Consider the following 23,051-nt stretch of genomic DNA (forward strand, 5'->3'; position numbering starts at 1 on the left):
AAGCTTTTTAAGGCCAAAAAGCAATTCTAGGGGAGAAGAAAATGGGGCCAGATCTGGAAACTGTGTGCAAGGATTTCCTTACTGAAGTTGTTACAATCCCAGCTAGAGAAGGAAGTCTTTATATTTTTATTAGAAAGTGCTCTAGGAACAGTAGCCAGTGATCAAAGAACCAGCTGACTCACATAATCCCACGTGAACCTAAAGAGGTTCAACACAGCAAAATGCAAGGTGCTGCACTTGGGTCACAGCAATCCAAGACCGGTACAGGTTGGGAATCCTCTGGAGCATCTCTCACAAGAAGAGAGGTTGAAGAAGCTGATGGTGTTCAGCCTGGAAAAGATAAGAGACCTCACTGCAGCCTCCCAGTACTTAAAATGTGTTTATAAACAAGAGGGAGACCAACTATTACATGATCAGGGTGACAGGCCAAGGAGGAAGTTCTACACTAAAAGAGTGTAGATTAGATTAGGTATTGGGGGGAATTTTTTCACTCAGAGGGTGGTGAAGCAGGGGCACAGGCTGCCCAGAGAAGTTGTAGATGCCCCATCCCTGGAGGCGTTCAAGGCCAGGTTGGAAGGGGCCCTGGGCAATCTGATCTGGTGTCTGATTTAGTGGTTGGCAACCCTGCCCAAGGCAGAGGGTTGGAAGTAGATGATCTGTAAGATCCCTTTCAATCCAAGCCATTCTATGATCATTTTCTCCTGGCAGAATACCTGCAGGCCAGAACTTAGCTAACTGCCAAGCCAAAGGACAGTGTGCCAGTTCCTGAATAACACAACTCCTAAGCTAGTCAAGTATTTCTGGAAGCTGAAAGTACCAGAGAGGAAAAAATTCCACTTGGCTCATTTTGCTCCTTGTTGTTCAAACAGTAAAACAGAATCACAAAATCACAGAATCACCAAGGTTGGAAAAGACTTTCAAGATCATCCAGTCCAACTGTCCACCTATCACCAATAGTACTCACTAAATCATGATCCTCAGTGCAAAATCCATTGTGTGTTTTGGTGTTTTTTTGTTTTTTTAAACAAAATACACATCTCTTCTAGTAAAAAATAGAGCTCTAGAAAAAATACAGCTCTGTCAGCAGTTATCAAGAGGTTTTAGTTCACATGTTTTTTAAGATGCTATTATATTCTCAAGAATTTCTGATTTAAGGGAATAGTAAGACACGGATAACAGCTCATCAAACATGCTTCCTCTTCAGTTAAACTGGAAAAGACAACTAACTTCTTCTGCATAAATTACAACTCTCATGCTTACTTTTTGCCTTGTTTCCATAAGGCTTGTTTTCAGATCAATATATGTAAGTCAGCCTTGGTGATGCATTTCACAATCTCTAACAATCCTCATTTGAAAATACATACACTAAGGTGACTGCTCTCCACTCTAACATTACAAAGTAAAGACTGGACAATTACATTAGCTTGTCTGACATTATTGTGGAGAGAGGGAATTTAAAGAAGGGAAAGGAAATGGAAGAAGAGCTGGCTGAAGATGGAATGGCTTGCTATCCTTTAAATACTGACACCATTTCCCAGTGTACCCATAGACTTCAATATAGAAATTTGAAAATAACAGTCATAGGACATGATAGTACTTTCCAATTAGGACAAAAGCTTTTCTTGGACACTGGATGTTAGATCTTCAGGTTTACTTTCCAAACCAACTAGTAAAAACTTCCTGAAATTAAAACAAAGTTTCTGAAATATGATAGGACTAATTCTATCAAGCCTAGAAATAAGGCAGTTTCACCATATCTTCTAAAACACTATAAAAAAAAAACAGATCAATAAATACTCTAAACCATTTCTAAGACTTGACTCAAGAACTAAGTCTTTAATTTTAGATTAATCTTTAATCCATGCTTCTGTACTCACGGTGAAAAATTCTACATAAAGGTGCATGTGATTTTGATCACAAAACCAAAAAATTCAATGCAAGTAATACAAGCTACACAGGACTACATCTTCCTGCTCATAAAGCTACACGAGTGTCAGACTTAAAAACAAAACAAAACAAAACAAAAACCACTTAAATGAAGTTGCAATTGTAAACATTTTTCTCAGCATGTAGTAAGAAATCTGTGCTTTGAGCACCTCAGAGCAGACTTAGGGATCTTCTGAATTTGGAGCCTACAACTACTACCACTTCGAAGCTCCCAACAGTGATCAAGTTACATCCCTCCCCATTTTAACATGAGGAATTCTACTTTCTTTTTGAAATTCAGCATGTATTTAAGAAATATAGGTATTTAATTTAAATATGAGAAATATTTAAATACAAGAAAAATCTAAATCTGTATTTCTTTTTTTCTCATACAAAAAATGCATAGCTTCAATGTAACATTTTTGTAAAGCTATTTGAAAAATAAGCTATTCACGTACTCTTTTCTTATTAATCTTATACGTGGGTAGGTTAGGAGACTGCAAAATGGGGCAACTATTAATTATTCATTTATTTTGACTCACTATTTTAAAATGAACATTATTTCAGTGTTGCCCACTGAGTACTTTATTTCTAGAACACACATCCTCTGAGAAAGTCATACATATTCCCAGCCTTGGCAACTGATGCAGGATCCAATTCCAATCCACAGTTGTCTTTATATTGCACTTGCAGTCACACAGGTAAGACAGATGTGATTTAGCCAAGACAACAGAGATTACAGGTACAAGAAAAAACTCTTCCTTCAAAAGTCACCTTGCTTGTGTCCTAACAACCATTTGGGATTTTCTTTTCCCCCTACCTGGGAAACCATTGGACTTGAGGAATTCCCATAACATAGAAGGTGCTGCTGTGGCTGAGAAAATCTGTAACTGCTGTTCTAAAGAAATACTGTGAGGAGTGTCATTATGCAGAGGTGCACGGTTCCCAACCGTCTGCCTTCTACTTCTCTCCCCTAGGGTCACTTCCATTCCCTACAGTCATTTCTATTTCATGTGGATTTGAAGGAGAAGATTAAACCCTATTTACAACCTTTCCCCTGTTCAGGTGAGCTTGCACTATAATTTTTTTTCTTCACAGAGAGGACAAAAATCAGTTATGCTCTGTAGACTGAGTAATAGAGGCACACCATGAATAATATTCTCAGGAAATGAAACTTGAATGTTTCCTATTTGTTGCCACTTTAAGTATTAGTATATATTTCTTAAAAACACAGGAACAAAGCAGATGAACAGGTGACAGAGCTCAGCTGCAGGTGGCTGTAATACCAGAGAGCTGATACCATACAGCTACAGCACACAGAAACGTGACCGAAACTTCAAGCTCAACAGAATAATCAATGGTGGTTTTGGTGTGTGAGGGAGGATGAAGCTGGAAGGGGGGCTGTTACTGTTTTTCTCCTATGGGTGGATTTTGTAGGTGCAAACATGTACAGCAACGTTCTAAAACTTTCATCTGTGGCATTTACCAGAATTTAATGCAGGTTATTGCTATGCTTCCTAGGTATTTTGGGGCAGGATACACTTATGTATACCAGTTATAAAAGCAGCATTCTCCAGAAACTAGAAGAAAGCTGCTTTTACGCTTTATTTTTTATACTTGGAGACGTCTATTTACAACAAGCTACAAATCTATGTAACCAAACCAATGCAAGTGAAAGCATCTCAAATTTTCTGTAATATCAAAACCTAGTAATGCTGGGGTCTTTATGCCATCTCACTCACATTTATTTTTACTTAAGGGCAAAATAAATGGCTGAAGTTATTTTAAACAGAAAAGGACAAATTTCTCTCCAACAAGTGGCTTTTACCTATGAGTTTTGTTACCACAAGCACTGTAGAAATAGCCGTTATAATTTATTGCTGTGAAAATCAGATACCTTTCCAGAATACTTGTTAATATGCAAAGACAATATTCAGCTTGTGTCTAAACATCAAAATAAAGTCAAATTACTATTGGAAAACTGAAATATATCAATTAGATTGAATGCGTCTAAAATCAGAGCTGAACACTGAACAAAATTACTGCTATACTATGATGTCTTGCTTGGACAAAAAAACGACAGAATAAAAATATTGTATTTCATGGTAGTGAAGTAGATTTATTTTTGGAAGTTAGTAGTATGAAAAAAAGCAACTCAAAGTTGTACAGGTTAAGCCTTTCAAAGGAAAAGAGATACCTTAAGACCTGAAAGTCCCAGGAAGGCCAAAGAAAACCTAGAGTTACACAGATGATCTGTCCAGATGAAAGGCCTATCAGTCATTCATTTTTGCCTTGCATCCTTAAGTACGAACGAGAGGCAGAGGACAAAAAGAGAGAAGCCTTGTCCTCATTGTTTAGGCAATGCCTACATTCCTGCAAAAACTTCTGGTGGGGTCAGTCCCCAGGTCTTCCAGAGACACAAGTTTGGCAAAAGACAACTACAGACACCATCACCAGTAATGGTGATGTAATTACAGCAAAAGGCACAGGTGCTTCTTATCAATCCTCACTCTCCTGTTCAAATGGCTAACGTGCAGCACAGTGCAATCTATAAGGGTCAGTTTTTTTCATAAACTTACCCATAGAAGCACGCTCAGGGATTGCCTCTTCCAAGTCATCATTCCTCTGTAATATTTCTCCTGAGAGAATAGGTTTCATATTAGCTATTCAAAGCTATGAATATATATCAAAAACTAATCTCAGTGTAGCTCAGAGACCCAAAGAAACATCAGGAGTACAACACTGACTGTCCTGCATTCTCACCAACTTATGGTCTAAAAGGCTTTTGTACTGTGCTGAATCTGTTAACTAACATAAGCAATTTGTTATAAATAAATAAAAACTTTATTGAGAAATAAGAATTCTGTCAATCCCTAAACTGAGCAGCTCTAGTTGGGAACTGACAAAAGTGACAAGTCAGTAAGCAAACATTCAAATGTTCACATACTGTCATGTGGGTACAATTGTCAAGCCCATTTTACAAGGGTAATTTCCAACATGAGCATGGCTAACCAGGCCCAGCAAAGTTTTTGTCTCTGTAGTGAAATACAAAAAGGTCACCTTCAGTGAATTAAATTACATGGGCAATAAATCAGGCAGCAAAGCTGCATATCTAGTGCAACCTGTTTAATTGTTAACTGTATATAATAATTAAGGGAGGGGGGAAGGAGGGAATCTACACACACAATTTCAGTTGAATTTTGGCTTACTCATTCTACCCAAGCCTCCAGAAAAACAAACAAATTTTCTAACATTCCCTTTTTTTGGCATCTACAGTATTTTACAAGTTTGAACAAGATTAAATGAAGAAATGTTTTCCAATAGTACTATCAATACACGATTCCTGAAATTACTACAAATATTTTATTACCTGGCCGCATAACAACTGTTCCCATTTTAAAAATTCTTGAATGGTCTTTTCAGATTTCTTACCAAGAGGATTTAATATTATCCAGAACCACAGCTAAGTTTTGCACACACGCACAATCCAGACAACAACTACATCCTAAACATTAGAACTTTTAAGAAACAGCTGATGTAAGATGAACATAAATAATGTTGTGGAGCACCATAAATAAACCCCCTTCTGAATTCACTACTAAAATCCTTAATATTTTAAATCTCTTATTTTTGTTAGAAACCTGCTCTCTCATCTAATTTTAATAGCTCTTACACTGAAGAATAAATTCATGCGAGTCCAAAGCACATATCTATTTTGGTTTAAAAATGAAAGAGATGAGAAGACATTTTGAATCAGAAGAGCTGATGGCTGGGGCCAGGGTTGAGTGCTGTACCATTCTGACTAGCACAACCAGCTGTCTACTTCAGTCTCCAGTTTCTTTGATGCATCTTAAAGAAATGAATCTTTAATTATCAAATCATTCTGATTTGAACCTCTCAGTTTTTTGAAGATACCAAATACATTTCCCGAGGACTGTAGGAGTCGTGGTGTCTCAGGGAAAGACAGCATTTCCTGGAATTCTTGATATACCAAGGCAAGAGTTATTATTCTTATTGTTCCTTACTGAGAGTTTTTATTATCAGTTCAGCCATTAACTTTGACCGAAATCCAATTCTGTCTAGCTCACTGGCAGGACATTAAGATAACCAACCACCTCCAAAAACTCTTCTTGTACTTTGTGAATCCACAGCTGAGTTCTTGCTGCTAGATTGTATTTTGCCATTTTAATTTTCTATCAGACAGCTAAAACAAAGCTTTTCCATGTGAAATTTTCACACAGAGAATGCAGTTGCCAGGACAAACTAAACAGACTGCCAGGAAACTCTGCACAAATAGTTAATATCCATCAAAATCTGTATCACATTCTGCTTTGTTTTCTTCAACTAGATTATTATTCAGAACACCTTCAAAACCTCTGCTGACAGAATAACTTCCATTACACTGCACTAATACATTCAGTACTACTCTGTACCAATACACTTTAATAATAATAATAAAATGCCTTTCACTTGCAGTTTTTGTATCTCAAACAGTTTTTAGCCTAACTCAATGCATTTCCCGTTTGTCATGAATCAATCCCCTGTAGCTTTACAAGTTCTCTAAGTCTCAAACAGTCTCAGTCCTACTGTTGGTCACCGCTCACGTGCAGGGGTAAAGTTCCTCTCTCCAGTGAACATAATGCAAATATAGAAAAGGAGTTCATGGAATTATCGTCATCGGTCTCATAAATGGTAACAGAGAAAGAAAGATAGCTTTGTTTTCAAAGCTATCTACTTCGACATCTATGTTCCTTTGACTTTGAAAATCACCGAGATTTAAAAACCTCAAAATACTGGACAAAACTGAAATGAGTTCTCCAGTCTCAAGTTGGAAGTCAGTCAGAACAGGAGCCAGGAACACAGCTCCTATTTGCTGAACTTAAACCTATTACTTTCACCCCAACCTTTCCTTTAGCCCCACTGTGGTATGTGCAACTCTATGGCCGCTTTAAAGGCTAGAAATAATCCTAATCCTAAAATAGCCATCCATCACATTTGCTTAGAGAAATGTATTCTAGAATCCAGGTTAGACTTAATCAAAAAAGAAATTTCTCTGCAGCAGAGATAAAACCTCTGTGAGAAGGTTACATCAGATTGAGAACAGAAAAAATAACAACTTCAATATTCAATCACATTAATGGGAAAGACATACTATGAAATACTTTTTTGATTAATTTTTAGTGGTACAGTTTAATTCTCTCTAAGCAGCTTTCACAGTTCCCCTTTCACACAGGGCAAAAAGTTTATAAATTTAAACTTGGTTTGTAAAATAGCTTTGAGCATGATTGTGCCAATAAACACACAGTGAAACATAGCAGTTACTAGCCTCAGCATGTCTGCAAGTCCAATTCTAAAGTTGTGTCTCTTCTCAAAGTAATGATTAAAAGGTCTGAGCAAGGAGGCTCCTTATCCTCTAAAGAAGCCAATCAAAATTAACAAAAAAAAAAAAGAAAATCCATTAAACCAAGAACAAAGCCAGCACTGATTAAGAGTGAAAAAAACAAACAGCAAACTCTGTGCACAGCAAACCGGATTTGTACAACTCACATAACTGCTTCAAAACCACAGGCACAGCATGTATGTATATACAACAAATACAGAGCGTATGTATGAAATAAAACAAATTTATCCTCTCTTATACACATTAACCATTTGTAAATAATCAGTAAATCCTGTAAAAACTTATATTTAGTGTAATTTGTGGTGATTTTTCTAGCAAGTAATAATTTCTTGCAAAACACATTTATTTAGAAAAGTTGGTGTACAAGCACAACAGAGGTGATTCTGGCAAGGTCCAGCACTGAAAATGAAAAAGCCTACACATATACACACATCCTCCACTTTTAAAACTACATAATTTATACATTTATCTTCAATGTATAAGGCTGTTCCCTAGTACAACATACAGCATATTCTATGATTCTTCTAAAAAGCATTAAAAATACATTTTTTGTTTAGGTCTTCTTTCTGTCATGATCTATACAACATGCTGTATACCTTGTACATTGTGATATTCTTGGTGGAAAATAAAGTCAAAGCTTCTGTGTGCAATTGAGAACAACTAGTTATAAATAAGAAATAAAATAGAATGAAAATCAGAACAAAAAGAGAAAAAGTCTGAACTGCAAGAAAGGAAAATAAGTCTAGCAGAAAGTGGCTTGTTTGGGTTTGGGGGCTGGGTGATGAGAAAAGTACTCAGTATGAACCATAACTAAAAGTTCCTCCAGGGAAAAAAGCTGCATAAATCTGTCCAAAAGAGTGAGGGACTGTTAGACTGCAAAAGAAAACAGTACGCAAGAGGATTCAGATGTGAAGTGACGTACAGAATGCTTCCATCTGTCATAGGTACTGAAGACTTTTAAAAGACGTGAGTCACATCTACAGTATAGCTACATAGAGTAAGATGTAAAAAGAAACGTAAAAAGAATACAACTGCCAGTAACTAGAAAAGTAGTTTCAAAGCGCTTGAAGTATGAAAGACAGAACTCAGCTGGTAGGACAAAATCTAGGAGTGATCAAATACACATTTCTCAGCTACTCAGGGAGATTGGCAGAATATGGCAAAGAACAGCTTAGTGTGAAGGATATGAATTACTAGAATGGAGCCAGCGCTCCGAACAAATGCTATTTGAAAGAAACAATTAGAGATGGGCATACAGCCCAAATCAATAAATGCAGGTAGCTCTAGGGCAGAGCGTAAGAGACATGTGAGATTAATCTAAAATACAGGTATCCTCACATTGAAAACATACCACCAAATGCACTGCTGGTTTAGGTGCTCTGCAGCTTTAGCAGTTTTACCTACTACATGCATTACTCTGCTGTCACTTCTCCAATAAATTACATACCCCAAAGTGATCTTCCCCTTTTAAGGGAAAAAAAAAAGTCACTTCATGCTAGATAAGCAAGTTCTAGTGGACTTGATCCGAAGCCACTAGAACTTGATGGAAAGACATTGCTGTCTTTGAGACAATGTGGGCTGAGGCATACAGAAATAGTACCCTGTACATAATAGTACATAAAATTAAACAAAGTTTGAATGCTTCATTTCTAGAGGTATTTGCCTGCCTCCTTTATTTAGGACTGATGATCTAAAAATTGAACAAGCTTAGAAATCCAAAAAACTTATCCATAGATAATGGGTGACATAGGATTGGAATCAAGCATACAATTCTCATTAACATTAAGGGAGTGTTATGAACATATTTTGAATACATCATAAGAAAGCAGAAAAAAAACCAACACAAAATTAATTTTAAAAGCATCAGTAGATGTGCACAATGCAGAGACTTGAAGGAAACCTAAATCTAATCGCAATCTATCAAGTGTATTACTGGAAAATCTCAACTTCAACAATAGGCATATTACAGCTGTGCCTATTCTGAATCCCTAAGTAATTATAATATGCAGTGTTTTGGAAGAACATTTATTCAACTCCAACTGTTCTTCCTGCTTGGCTTACTGTATTCATTGCACCTGCAGGCCATAGTTTTACTCATATGTTAGTGAAAAGACAGAATTCAAGTTCTTACAAGGACCACTAAGGGGATTGCTACATTTCTCTGGAATAATCCTTTTCTCAGTTCTTGAGCAAAGTTAAAGGGAAACAAAGAAGTCTAGAAAACAACAGTACAGAGTTGGTGAACTTGACATATGTTTGCCATCTTACAAAAACAAGGTAAGAGCGAGTACAGACAAGAAAAAGTACTGAAAGGGTCATTGTTCTCCTTATTTGTGGGAGGAGGGAAAGGTGAATTCTCTGAATGTATTAATCTGGATGTTAAAACTTTACAGCATTTGAAGCTATAAAAGTCTGTTCAAATTAGCTGAAAATGCCACGTCACATGATTTTCCCATTTATAACTTTAGCACTCAGTTTCATACTTATTGCATGACCTTAATAGCAGCAGTGCTCCAGCAAAAGATCAGATTGTACCACGATGATGGGCTCTATATAGGTGCTACACTACTGATACTGAGCAATCACAACAATAAATTTGCATGGCATTTCAAAAAACTTTTATCCCCTAAAATACATATATTTTTAACTGTGAAGAAATATCAGTTTTCAAATTGGGTATTTTGGAGCTTAAAGTCAAGTGCTGCTAATTAAGAGAAAGAGAGATGAAACCTGGCATTACTAATAAAACAAAATTGCATTTAACTTCAATTTACTAGACTGAGTTTTGAGTTTGAAGATTATTTTATTTTGAAAATCTTCAACACTCTTCTAATAAAAATAATACTGTCCTGACTGTAATCAATTTAAAGTGTCAAAACATTTTGTAAGTATTGCACCAATGTTGTAAATCCAGATGCTATCTTAAAATAAGTTGTAACAACCTGTCAAAACACAAAAAGAATCAACAGTGGGGGTCAGAAGATCCAAGCATTCTTCAGGTTTCTTCAGACCCAAGCATCACTTTGACCACTAGATCTGAACACTTGTGTATAACAGCAAGGGACACTGCATTATGAAACAAGCAAAGGCATTTAGTCCCATGTTACTTACTTTGCTGCCAAGGCAGTAAAACTAGAGAGAAATTCTCCCAGAAATTCTACTAACAAGTTTCGTCAACTGAAGTTATATCTTCTGATACTAAGAGTAAAAACACATAACAGGAAACATTTATTTTAATTAGGAGTGGTGTTTTATAGAACTTAAATAATTGGAAACAGCAGAACGCAACACCAAATGACTTTTGAAGTCATTGTTTTCCTATCCTGTCACCAGCTTGTGACTAATACCTTTCTTGAGTGATCCAAAAATTGGTCAAATGCAGCTAGCAAAGCCTCTGTATCATTTCAATACAGCTGCAAATCCAGACATTTTGAAATAGAAACCAGAGCCATTCAGTGATTGGTGATGAAATTGGACAAATGAATTAATTTCCCTGCAGTACATGAATTTGGGATAATACCTACCTTACAGTAAGGCTTAATTCATTAATGCTTATGAAATGCTGAGTGATCATTAGCTGGATAAAAAAAAATAAAAATCTCTAAATCATTCCATTTGGACTGCCTCCTCCCTTAAATCAGCGTATGCTCTTCTACTTCTGAAGTCATTAATGTGTGCATTTACTTGCTATTTGGTTTGTTTCTTTTTATATTACTAGTAAAATACAATGATTTTTTTTTCTCCTTTATTGCATAACAATAAGCTGTTGCTGCATAACACGTTATATTTCAACAACTTTAGTGTTCCACTGAGCCTTCACAATCTCCAGTGTATTTACAATCTGAAAAAATATCTATAATCCACTAAGTGTGCCTATTTCCCACCCCCCTAAAGAGAGTTGTTAATACAAACATTGCACGTGGGTCATTCAGTGCATTTTTAACGCTTCATTTGACATCCTTACCAAAGTTAATCTAACAGAAAATAGCGGCATATGAAGAAAAGCCAATCTAGAATGATTCATTATTGAGGAAAAAAAAAAAAACCAACACATTTTGAAAGTTTCCTCTCCAAAAGAAGACTCCTTGGGAACTTCATGATTTAGCCACTGTAACCAATTTGAATCTTATAATAATTCCAACTATTGAAAGTTTCAATGCCAACAATAATACTGCTCATGGCAATACTTTGCCACAAGTATATAGACAAATTTGTTAAATCAAGAGCAACACTACAAGACAAAAAAGTAACAACTGCTGTTGTTGTTTAAAACAAAAAAACTCCTGAAGTTCCTCAATCTTGCAGAAAATTAAAAAAAAGACAGATGCAACACTGTTAGCAAAAAAAAAAAAAAAAAAAAAAAAAGAATACTTAGCAAACATTGTTAAAACCACATCTTTGTTTAAAGCTCTAGTTAATGCATTTCATAGAGTCATCCTTTACTACACAATGTGCACTGTTTTCTCCTAATGCTCTCCAGCAAGTTTTTATAAAGGTATTTTAATTGCCTATTGAATGAATGTACCATAATTAAGGGAAAACTTTCAAGCACTTTTGAAGTATAGGGAAATTCTTCCAACAACTGTAGGCATGACCGTGCGCCAACCACCTTAAGCCCAATCATAAGACCACAAGATTCAGGCTATGTACATCAAAAGATAAAACTGAAAAAAACCTGAACGGCTACAACAAAGCTGTTACTCCAGATTAAATTTCTCTTTAGTAGTACATAGTTGGAACAATGATCCAAGAGTATGTATGTATGCCCAACAGATTGGAGAGCATTGTTGTTTTTCTATTTTGGTAACATTTACAGGAAATATCATTATAACAAAGTTCAACGTATACTATGCTGTTCTACAGTCTCTTCAAAATGTCACAAGCATCCAGGACTGAACATACATTCCTAATGTTTAAGAGGCAGAATATACATGTAAAAGCATTCATATTTGAAGATGAGTGCAAGAGTTTTTATTTCTGAAATTCTTGTGCATATGCCTCTTCCAAAACAGCATTATGTTTCAGGTCCAGTATGTTTACAGCAAGTGTGTATATAATACACATTAACTACACTAATGGTAAACCCTTTTTTCCCCAAGCGTGGAAGGCAACAAAATTTTCCATAACTCACATGCTCAATAAAAATTATCTTCTCTGTTTCTGTAAAAGCAATGTATAGCATTCAGAACTCCCACCAGCTCCAGCACCCAACAAACAAAATAATGCTAAGACACTAGAAAGACAAATGAAATGATTACCATTCTTTAGGATACGGCAAATTCTTTTTCTTTTTTTTTTTGCCTGCTGAAACATAATTTACAGAAAAATAATTTTATTAGTGGTTAAAGAATTTTAGCACGGAATTTATTCCTCTGTGTTACTGAATACCTCAACACAACAGCGACTGATTATAAATGCACAATAAAAAAACAACAAAAAAACTGAACTACAGAAATGTATCATTAAGGCTACAGACGTAGCTTGAGAGTTCAGAAGCATGTGAAATAGGTGGTGATTTTGTATTTTTGTGTTTATTTGAAGAAAAATAAAAGCACCTTCTTTAAAAAGTGTAAGAATCAACTGAACCACAAAACTAAAAATAAATCTTTGACTCCTCAGTCAAATTTCTATTAGTTGTTTTCATCTACAAACTAATAGCAATCAGTAGTTTGTGAAGGAGCCTGCTCTCCAAGGAGAGATCAATCTGTTGATGTTAATTGCTGCGGAAAATATGACAATGTTCCTTCTACTCCTTTTCACTCTTTCATGCTGCTCAATACACTTGGAATACACTTTCAAGTTCTCTTCATCAAATCTTTAACTCCTTGAAACAACTGCTCCCAAAGAGGTTTCTAAAACATTACTTTGATGAAGATAAACTAAAATCAAGTTGGGAGGCACATCCATGGCATTCACATAGTTTGCAGCAATGTGTGTGGTACTAAATTGCACTGCTTTTGACTGTTTTACCCCCAGCTGTATATTAGAAGCCCAAATACCTGTCAAATCCATCAAAGGGAAAAATCCCTTGGACTTGGATGGATTGTTTTCTGCAACATCTTTAGAGTGCATTAAAATGATCATTGAAGTTGTTAGGAGAATCTACCTACTCATCTGTGTAATTTAACAGACTTCTGATATAAAGATAGAACAGTTACGTTAACATAAATCTAACTGGTCAGAAAGATATGAAACCTTAAGTCATCTAAAATTAACCTACTTTCCTTAAAACCAAGTAATATATATTTAAATCATCAGATTAGTAGATATAATTACACTTGTCATTTTCACTGTACAATATTAATGTACTCTTGACCAACAAATAAACAACTTTCAATGTAAGACTTCAAAGCCCAAAGCATTAGCACTAGTAAATGAAGCATATGTTTAGCTATGAAAAAAATTACTCTGCTAGAATTACCTCTCTGAAATAAGTCAAATAAAAACATAACAAAATAGTCAATTTTGACATTTCATATTTTGTTGAATACTATTACTGCACAAGCAATCACTGTCTCTTACATATAAATTAACAGCCTACCATCTGTCAAGCGTTCAGATAATCACAGGGTTTAATGCACAATATGGTTATTAGAATGTGACCTGACAAAAGAAAGAGAACACAACCTAATTTGGACAATGAAATCTATGATCTCACTTGCAAATGACAGTTTGACAAGCTATTATTCTGCATTTTGGCTTCTACAGTAAAAGCAATTTTACGCATACATAATTCTATTAGTCATACAGCCAACTGCCTGTGGAAGATTACTTCAAACTATCAAATTTGCTTGGTCATTCAGGGTTTTGAACTTAATTCTTACACAAACATTTGCACCATGAATAGGACTTTGTGGGTATGTACACAAACACCTGTGAAAAAAAAAAACCATTAAGTAAAAACAGTATTTTGATGCTACCATTTAATTACAACTTCCCATTTTAATTTTCAAGTAAGCATGCAAAAAGTCATTAAATCCATTAATTACCTATATATCAACTAGTGTCTGCTGTTACAAGAATGAAGTATGCAGGATGCTCCACAATATGTTTCACATCTTTGCTATCTGCTGATGAGCATTATTTTTATTCAGAATACTACTTACATACTATCTTACATATTCCACATGCAATACCTTGGTATTGCCAAAGTAAAGATTAATTACAGTTGCTACCACTCAAGGTTCCAAAATTAATGATAATAATAATTAATAATAATACTATTACTGTCTACTACAAAAACCCTACTCTAGGCAACCCTCGTGTCCCAAAACTTCCACATTTTTCAAGGACTCAACAGCACTGTTAATGCTCCAATATGATATATTTCAAAGGGTATCATCTAAAGATTACTTCAAAACGCAAAATAAATGTTTGAGAAAGATCGTGTCTCAAGGAAATAATAATTAAAAAAAAAAAAAGTATTCTAAGACAGTGACAAAAGGAGTTTAACACAAGCTGTTACATTACCTGCGGGACTTCAGCAGGATAACAACCATGTAATTAGGAAAACTAACAATTGAGAAAATCATTTCTTTGCCTTCACTGAACATCTATTCTTTCAACATTCGTGTTTTCCTTAGTTATGAAAAATCCTATTTTCTCCTGTCTCATTGGGCAGAGGCATTTGTGAGTCAGTGCACTGAACCTGTGCAGCAAAGAATCGTGGGATCACGTTGGCACTATCAAACACACAAATATGAAATTGAAGAACACTATAGATTTCTCAAGCTTTAGTTACACAACAGAAGAGCCTGCTTCAATTATCAAGGACCACAAACAACTCCAGAAGGCAAGGAAAACAAGGTCATGGTTTACACAAGGCCCATCAGCATTTCCAATGTAACGCTACTTGTAGCTACACAAAACAACATTCAGCAGACAACAGTCTGCTCTTCTGATTAGTTCCTACTAAAAGACAATTAAGAAAAATGAAAACAAACTACAAGGAAGGAACACTTAGACTACATCATTCAGGTTCAGCTTTACACGTAGTCAGAAAGCTTCCCCATTAAATGCCAGAGAATATCAGCTGTAGCAGATAAACATCACAAAATACCATTTTCCAAAGCACCTGAGTGACCTGCAAGTCTTATCCTTGTTTTGAAGATCTCACAATTTAATCACCATGCAGGTCAACAAGTTCTCATACATCTAATAAAGCACATAGTGGAATTCATAAAACATGCTTAGCTGTATCATCGGAAGCTGTAATTGCTTTGTGTGGCTCCAGGTAGCCTGGGGAGGTTATGGTGTGGTAAAGGTAAGAATAATCATTCTACAAGCTCCTAATTCGCTGGATGTCTCTCAGTTTGTAGTAACTGTAAGGTGGTACATCACACAACAGCATTCTACATTAGCGTGAACTACAAATGTTTACCAAGGGAATGACCATAGAGAAACCACTAAGCAGTTAATTCAATAGAATTTAATTCACTGAATTCATCAAGTGAAGAAGTGTAACCTTAGCAAATGATAAGCCTCTTGCAAAATTGGGCTTATGCTCTTCAGTCAGTTCAGTGCATCTGAAAAAACTACCCTTACGTTGAACCGCTCAGAACATTATTCTTAACAGTAACTGACAACTTCCAAATAATTTCAGGATTTAACTAGAAAACATTGCACATCAAATCCTGGATTATGAAAGCTAGATTTCCATGGAATTGTATTTGTGTAGTTACAGCTTTTAAGGTTTGACACTTCAGGGCAGGCTTGCAGTGAGACTAGCACTGAAGTTAACCTTCTATGATGGCTGCTAATTGCTAGCTACTCAAGTGACTGTGGAAGCAGATCTCTGTGACCACAGCTGCTAAATGACACCCTGTCAACTCTACAGCTGTACAGGACACTTTAATCAGAATGAAGTTGGCCAGTTTTAAATAACAGTTCCTATGATGATTTCAACTTACAGCCTCTTGTAAAAAGCTGTGAAAATAACTCAATCCCAATACGATGTTCTAGACTTTACATCTCACTTCACATAAAGTGCTTCTGGAATACAGCCTCTGCTGCACTTTCATAATTCACACTAGTGCTTGCAGAAGAAGAGATGGAGAGCAAAGACTTCTGTGTCAAAGCCTGCTTGACTGGAGAAAGGAAAAGCTTCCCATGGACAGTGTAGCTCTCAGGTGGGAATAGAACAGCAGGGCTTGCCAAAGGTGGTTTCCAGCAGACACGTAATGGAAATGGTTCTGGAACTGTCTACTGAACCCCAAGGGATTTCCTCCAGCATCATCTCCAGAGCAGCTGCTCCAGAGAGCACTGTTTTAGGACAGGATGCACTTTCAAGAGGAACTGGCACAAAATGAGATATACAGAGGTGATACGGAATAACACCTTACAGCATTCTCTGCTTGGAGATGGCAAAATTTCTCTTTATGTGTGCCAGATCTATTACATGTTATGCTTAGAGACAGAACCACTACTAGAGTTCTGTACGTGGAGTTCCATGTATAAAGATTAGGTATTTAAAATTGTTTTCTTGTATTAGGCATCCAAGCCAGTAAAAAAAAAAAAAAAAAAAAAGGAAAAAACTGCTTAGAACACCTCAAAATCCACCGTTTTTAGGATGTCATTTTTGCTTCTCGAGTCCTGCAAATAAGACTTAAGAATATATTGATATAAATATATATATACACACACACACTTATATGCTTCCAGGATATTCTGTTTTAACAAACTATTTTCCCTCCTGAGACTAAGTACACTCACAGATATAGACATCATAGATGGAAGAACAGGAACTGACCTAAAATAGCCTGTTAAAATGACCAAAACAAATGGCAAGGAGAACACTTGTACACTGTGTAAGGAAAATACTGCAGGTGAGAGGAAGGGAAAAAAACTTCAAAAATAGTACTTTGTAATCAAAGAAGCTTATGCTTCTCTTCCTCTCAGAATATTCTGGCATTAGCACTGCCTGTACATTTGCTTCTCTGTAATAATTTAATTGCTAACAAGATCAGAGAAAATGATTTATTCCACCCCCAGTCTTCCTACGTTTGTACGTCATCCTATGGGACGTTGGCTTTCTGAATTGCTTTTGGCCATCTGATATTATATTACTGCAGCCTTCCTCAGAAGAAGCCAAGAAAAAAAAAACACAAAATAATTACATTAATCCTAGGAATCAAAGCTTATTGACTTTCCCTTGAGCTATAATACAAAAAGCTGGTTACAGAAGTTGCCAACTTATTTAATGATACCACCAACTTCCCTCTGAACTCATCAAAACGTCTTCTGAAAAAATTCTCAAGTTGTTGATGTATAGCAATACATTATTAACTTCAGTTCATCTTAATGCTGAAGATAATAACTCTGCCTGCCTCTGTTCTTTCTACCTGTTTGTGCCTAGCAAAACACTGAAAAACATTCTTAATGCAATGAAAAAATCTCTTCAAATGTGTTCTGTATTGTTACCCCTTTTCATCTCTCTTATTCCCATCCTCTAGCTTGTTAAACTAGCAAAAAATTAAAGGGGGGAAAAAAAAAACCAAAACAAGCTAAACTAAAGCAGTGCTGTAGTAAAAAGCAGTATAAATCGAAGTGAGATATTTTCTTTGCATCCTGACTCCCAAACACTGTAAGAATTTTAATGGAACTTCAGAGTATATTCAATACTACCTGAAATAGATGCGAATTTATGCCAGTCTTTCAAACAAAGAGTATTTGCCTTCAGTTAGTATTGACTTGCACCTTCATTTCAAGAAGCATAAGTCAACCTGGAGCAAAAAGTATTAAAAATTTAGGATGGAAATGCTGCTTTCCATTGAAGCAGAAATTCATATTTTTTTTTCTCCAAAAGTCAAATCAAAGGTCAGACTTGATTTTGTTGTCCAAATTTGTGTTCACCATTTGATACATCTAAATAAACATTTCTAAAATCTGATTTATATAAAATATTGATTAGCTAAGCAAAATATTGGTAATCTAAATATGTCATTTTTATAGCAATGAAAGTAAGAAGGTTTACTTATATTTTAAATCATATATATGTGAATCAGGGAAGGAATTTATACTCTCTCAAGCTAAGCACAGAATACTGAGATCAGTAAAAAGAAGAATCAATTAGGTACCGTAACTGCTTAGTTCTAACCATTAATGACAGCACATTTGAGAGGTGAAAAACTGACATTTCATAACAAGGGCATGACAAAAAGCCATCCTTGCTTTGTAGCACTGAATCCAAGCATGATAGTCACCACAATGAAGCCACTCCTCAGCACTCCACCTCATGGAAACCTCAGCCTACCTGAGAAAGGTCCTCTGGGCACAGAGGGACAACCTTCTGGGAAAGCAGCAGGAACAAACTGCTAAGTTTCTGCCTTCTTTATTCATCTCAGTCTACTAAGAAGATTAGCATAGATTCCAACAAACTCTCCTTTCATTTGAAAATGAGGGGGAAAGACAATAATTAAAGATACAGAAGTGTGGTGTAAGCTTAGAGATGATAACAAAAGGTTTCTGGAAAACTATTTAATGAAAAGGAATTTACCGTATTACTGTAATGTTACTGAATAGTCACTGAATTTTAGGGATAACAAAACACTGCAGCTTTGATTTAAATGGTTGTAATTTTCTGCTTTTAAATCTGAAATACTATAACTTACAATACTGACATAGTATGATTATTTAGATACTAAACTTCGCCATTATACAAAAATGACATTACATACATCCAGAATGGATAAGCAGGAATAATGGTGAAGTGCTGCATAAGTTATGAAAATTACACTTTAGATATAAATTGAAAATCTCATTGAATTAAGCCAGCTTTTTATGTTGACAGTATATAGTATGAGATACAAAATTAGAATCTTCATTTGCTTTCTACTCAGAGTTCAAAACAGCAATTTAAGTGCATGATAAAGAATGTCCTTTTTTAACATTGATTTGCATTAACCTTTTGTCAGCCTACCTAATTGAATTAGTTTAAAGAGTGTCTAACATCTGCAGTGACATGTACTATCCCTGTTGCTAATCCTAACAGAATTCTCTTGCCAGGGTGATGATGTATTTCAATGATTATTCTTGCGGAAATATTTACCCCTCAGTGGATGGAAGCATAGTTGAACGAAATAAGTCTCTCCTTAAATTTTTCTGATAGCCTGGCCTCAATGCTCAGCCTTTTGATTCCAGGTTTGAGCTTGCATCAAAAAACAGCTGAATGGTTCTACACGTTACCTTCATCTTTATCCTGAGGGTACCACACAGGGAGTGGTTTTAACATGTCAAGTTTCCCTATTAAATATTCAAAGTCCTTTTCTAAATCTTAGCATCAGAAGAGGTTCCTACTGAATACTTTCCTTGAATACTTTCCAGGTAGTTTTATGAACCTTTCAATAAGCAAATTTTTAATAACATTGAATCACAGCGGTTGCGAAGGACGTCAAGAGGCCATCAAGTCCAATATTCCTGCTAAAGCAGGCATCCAGATGGGTCTGGACTATTTTCATGGAAGGAGACTCAACAACTCTCTGGGCAGCCTGTTCCAGTGCTCCATCACCCTTACCATTAAGAAGTTCTTCTGCATGTTAGTACAGAACTTCCTGTGTTCAAGTTTTAGGCCATTACTCTTGCCCTAATAATCTTCGTGATTACTCTAGGCCCTTAATCATCTTTGCAGCCCTTCGCTGGACTCCTAGGAGATCCCTGATTTTTTTGAACTGGGGAGCCCAGAACTGCACACAGTAGTCTAAATGTGCCCTCAACAGAACGGTGTAGAGGGGGAGGATCACCTCCCTCCTGCTGAACATGGCCCTTCTTAATGCACCCCAGGATACCATTGGCCTTCTTGGCCGCAAGGGCACACAGCTGGCTTATGGCCAACCTGTTATCCACCAGGACCTCTAGGTCCTTTTCCACAGAGCTCCCCTCCAGCAGGTCATCCCCTAACCTGTACTGATGCTTGCTTTAAGACTCTAAACTTGCTCTTAAGCCTCATCAGGTTCCTCCCTGCCCAACTCGCCAGTCTGTCCAGCTCTTGAGAATCTTTGAGTCTTTCTGCTATCATACAGCAGTGCCTAAACGTTACGTTAATACAGCTATCTTTCTTACTATTAAGAAATGTATAGCAGTTTCCATTGGATGAAGACTTGATCATATGTGGACAATTTTGAAGTATATAAAAAAATAAACAATTACTGTGTGATGTAACTACCATAAACACAAACAATTCCTTTACAAAACCCTCCATATGCTGGTGCAAAGAGCCATCTGTTTTGTAGTGTAAGCAGAACATACTTAACCAGACCAATGAATGTTGCTGCTGATCTTCAAGTTCTTAAAAAAAAAACACAGGCTAAAATACTGAATTCAATGATTAAAGTTTAATTTCAGATCATCTATGATTTAATGGAATCCCTTTAAGTGTAATCTGAACTTCTTTTTACCATTTCTGCTCAGAAGCTAAGGCTTCAAGAATATTGCACAGAGAGAATTCTGTTGCACATTATATTCTCTCTAGAAAATCGGGCAAAACTGCATTTTTCATGTTTAGCCCAATGAACAAGTTTTGTTGTTTTGTTTTTGCTGTGTTTTTTTTTTTCCACAAGTCTAAGAAGTTAGCCCTTAGCAAATGCAACCCAGGGCAAAAGAATTATGAGAAATACATCAGCATTTTGAATGGGCTTTAAAGCAAACTAATTATTAGCCACATGCTCCAATTTGTGAGAAAAATAACAACCTAATAACCAGATTGTCATCAGACAGATAATGAAAAATGTGTGCTAGCACTGAAATACTGCATCTTTCTGTGCCATCTGCATTCTATAAAATTCTGCTGATCTCTCACTTGGTTGACAGACTATCAACTGAAATAGTCTTGTCTTTTTTTTTTTAAGAACTGATAACATTTGGAAGGAAGGTGATTTTAACTTAACAATTACCTGTCTTATTTAAGGCTTGGCACTACAACGAACAGCTCCTTGAGAAAAGACTGGCCCTTGGGTTTAAGCAGCATCTTTCAAAACAGAATAATGCAGCATCTGGTAGGCAGAATTTCAACTTCATAACTACATTATTTTAAATTATAATGTTTATGATGAGACAAAGTAAAAACTCATTGATAAGACACGAGATGTTGGTTACACATCTTTAAAACCTGAGGAACACATTATTCCTTAAATTCTGCTCGTAGATTCACCTGATTCAAATTAGCAGTTTATAACACCATTAAACCACCTTCAGGAAAACAAAAAAAAATGCTCCCAGTGATAACAGCTTACAAAGATTAACTGTTTTATTTCACTCACAAAAAACAGTTCTGACTGATTGCTAAAAATGTTTCCATCTTACACAATAAATATTGGTATAACAATGGAACACTAATTCCAAAACAACAGCAACATCCTCTGAATCTCCTAGATCAGAAAGAAGCATTACAGAATTTTAATTTTGGTGAAGTTCACATTTTGGGTAGTATAAAGCCATTGCATTTTTGTCCTATTATGAAATAGTGAATTTCAATGTCATATCATGCACCCATCAGGAAAACATGCTACCACATTAAGTAATCCATACCTAAATTCAAACAAATTTAGCAGCAACTGTGAAGAAAACCTGTACAGTCTCATGGCATGTAGCCTGAAAGGTATAATCCTCATTTTCAAGATGTTGAAAACAATCTTTGGAAATTTGAAGGACTATGCCCTGCTGGGCTCTTGCAGCAAATTGACTGACAAATATGAGCAATCAGGAAATTCTCCCAAGCACTGTTTCTGTACCAACATTCAGAAATCTGAATTAACTCCTCCATAAAATAATAAAAACCACCAGCACTCATGGATACTTTAAAAAAAAAAAAATCACTATATGTATTTAAAATCCCTATAGTGTATGTGAAGTACAAATTAATATCTGTACAAGCTTACAGGCACCTATATTCCACTCTTGGTAAAAATTCTTCGTTGTATTTTTGAAAAGGAACAACATATAACCTAATATTGTCCTTGACAAAAGTCATTTTTCCATAGTACAACTCAAGACAAGCCTCAGAACTCACCAGTCATAATCTGTGAACAAGAAATTAAAAATTGTGACCACAATATCACCTTAGTTGTATGTGAAGTATCTAAGACAACACAAGCAAATGAAAAATTACTTCATTCAGCTATTCAACTTAGGCACACAAAAACGTGCAGTAGCCAACACAAGCACTAAACCTGAGCCACTATTATTTCATTTCCACTTCCTTTCCTACGAATTCATCTTCCTCAACTCTGAAAAAACACCCACTGCAGAATCACTGCTGCTAACAGTTTGTGCTGAGCTAAAAAGCTATGCAAAAACTTGATAGAAATATCAAGGCATGATTCCCTCCCCACCTCTAGCAACAAGCCTGTTTGCAGCGTGAGAACCTTCTCTCTCAAGTGCTCTATCTTAAGATCATTTTCTTTCTGTCCCATTTATTTAAAACTATGTATTTGTTATCAAAGCACAGCAAAACTCCTATTTATGTATTTCTAATGCTTCTGTAAACTAGACACCATAGAGAGCCCTTGTGCAGCATTACTTTGTTTCATCTGCTAAATGGTGCGTTACCACTTGAATACTTTATCTTGAAACCAAAAGCTTCAGAAAAACAGCCATTTAACAGGTACTATATAAACAAGTACCGAAAAAGTGAAAAAAAATGTAAAACACAGCTTGCCTTTCTAATTCAGTACAGCAAAAGAAAGACTCCTTTACTGCCTCATTTCAGAGACAATATATCAAAGGCAGAAAA

At 35.9% G+C, this 23,051-nt stretch overlaps 1 protein-coding gene across 6 annotated transcripts in view; it reads right to left on the reverse strand.

The window, feature by feature from the left end:
• The window catches only part of FHIT (fragile histidine triad diadenosine triphosphatase), a 511,778-nt gene that overhangs the window by 470,371 nt on the left and 18,356 nt on the right, over nucleotides 1-23,051 (reverse strand). Inside the window, exon 1 of one of the 6 annotated variants that reach the window (XM_090148334.1) lies at nucleotides 12,586-12,617. The exons of 3 other annotated variants lie outside the window; for them this stretch is intronic. The gene's annotated coding sequence lies outside the window, so the exon portion shown is untranslated. Of the gene's footprint in view, nucleotides 1-4,505; nucleotides 4,525-12,585; nucleotides 12,618-23,051 lie in introns of those variants that run through there. 2 more of the 6 variants (XM_090148340.1, XM_090148341.1) reach the window with 2 other exon arrangements.

The sequence above is a fragment of the Phasianus colchicus genome, chromosome 11 (assembly GCF_987193195.1).
Source record: "Phasianus colchicus chromosome 11, bPhaCol1.hap1.1, whole genome shotgun sequence".
Classification (NCBI taxonomy): Eukaryota; Metazoa; Chordata; class Aves; order Galliformes; family Phasianidae; genus Phasianus; species Phasianus colchicus.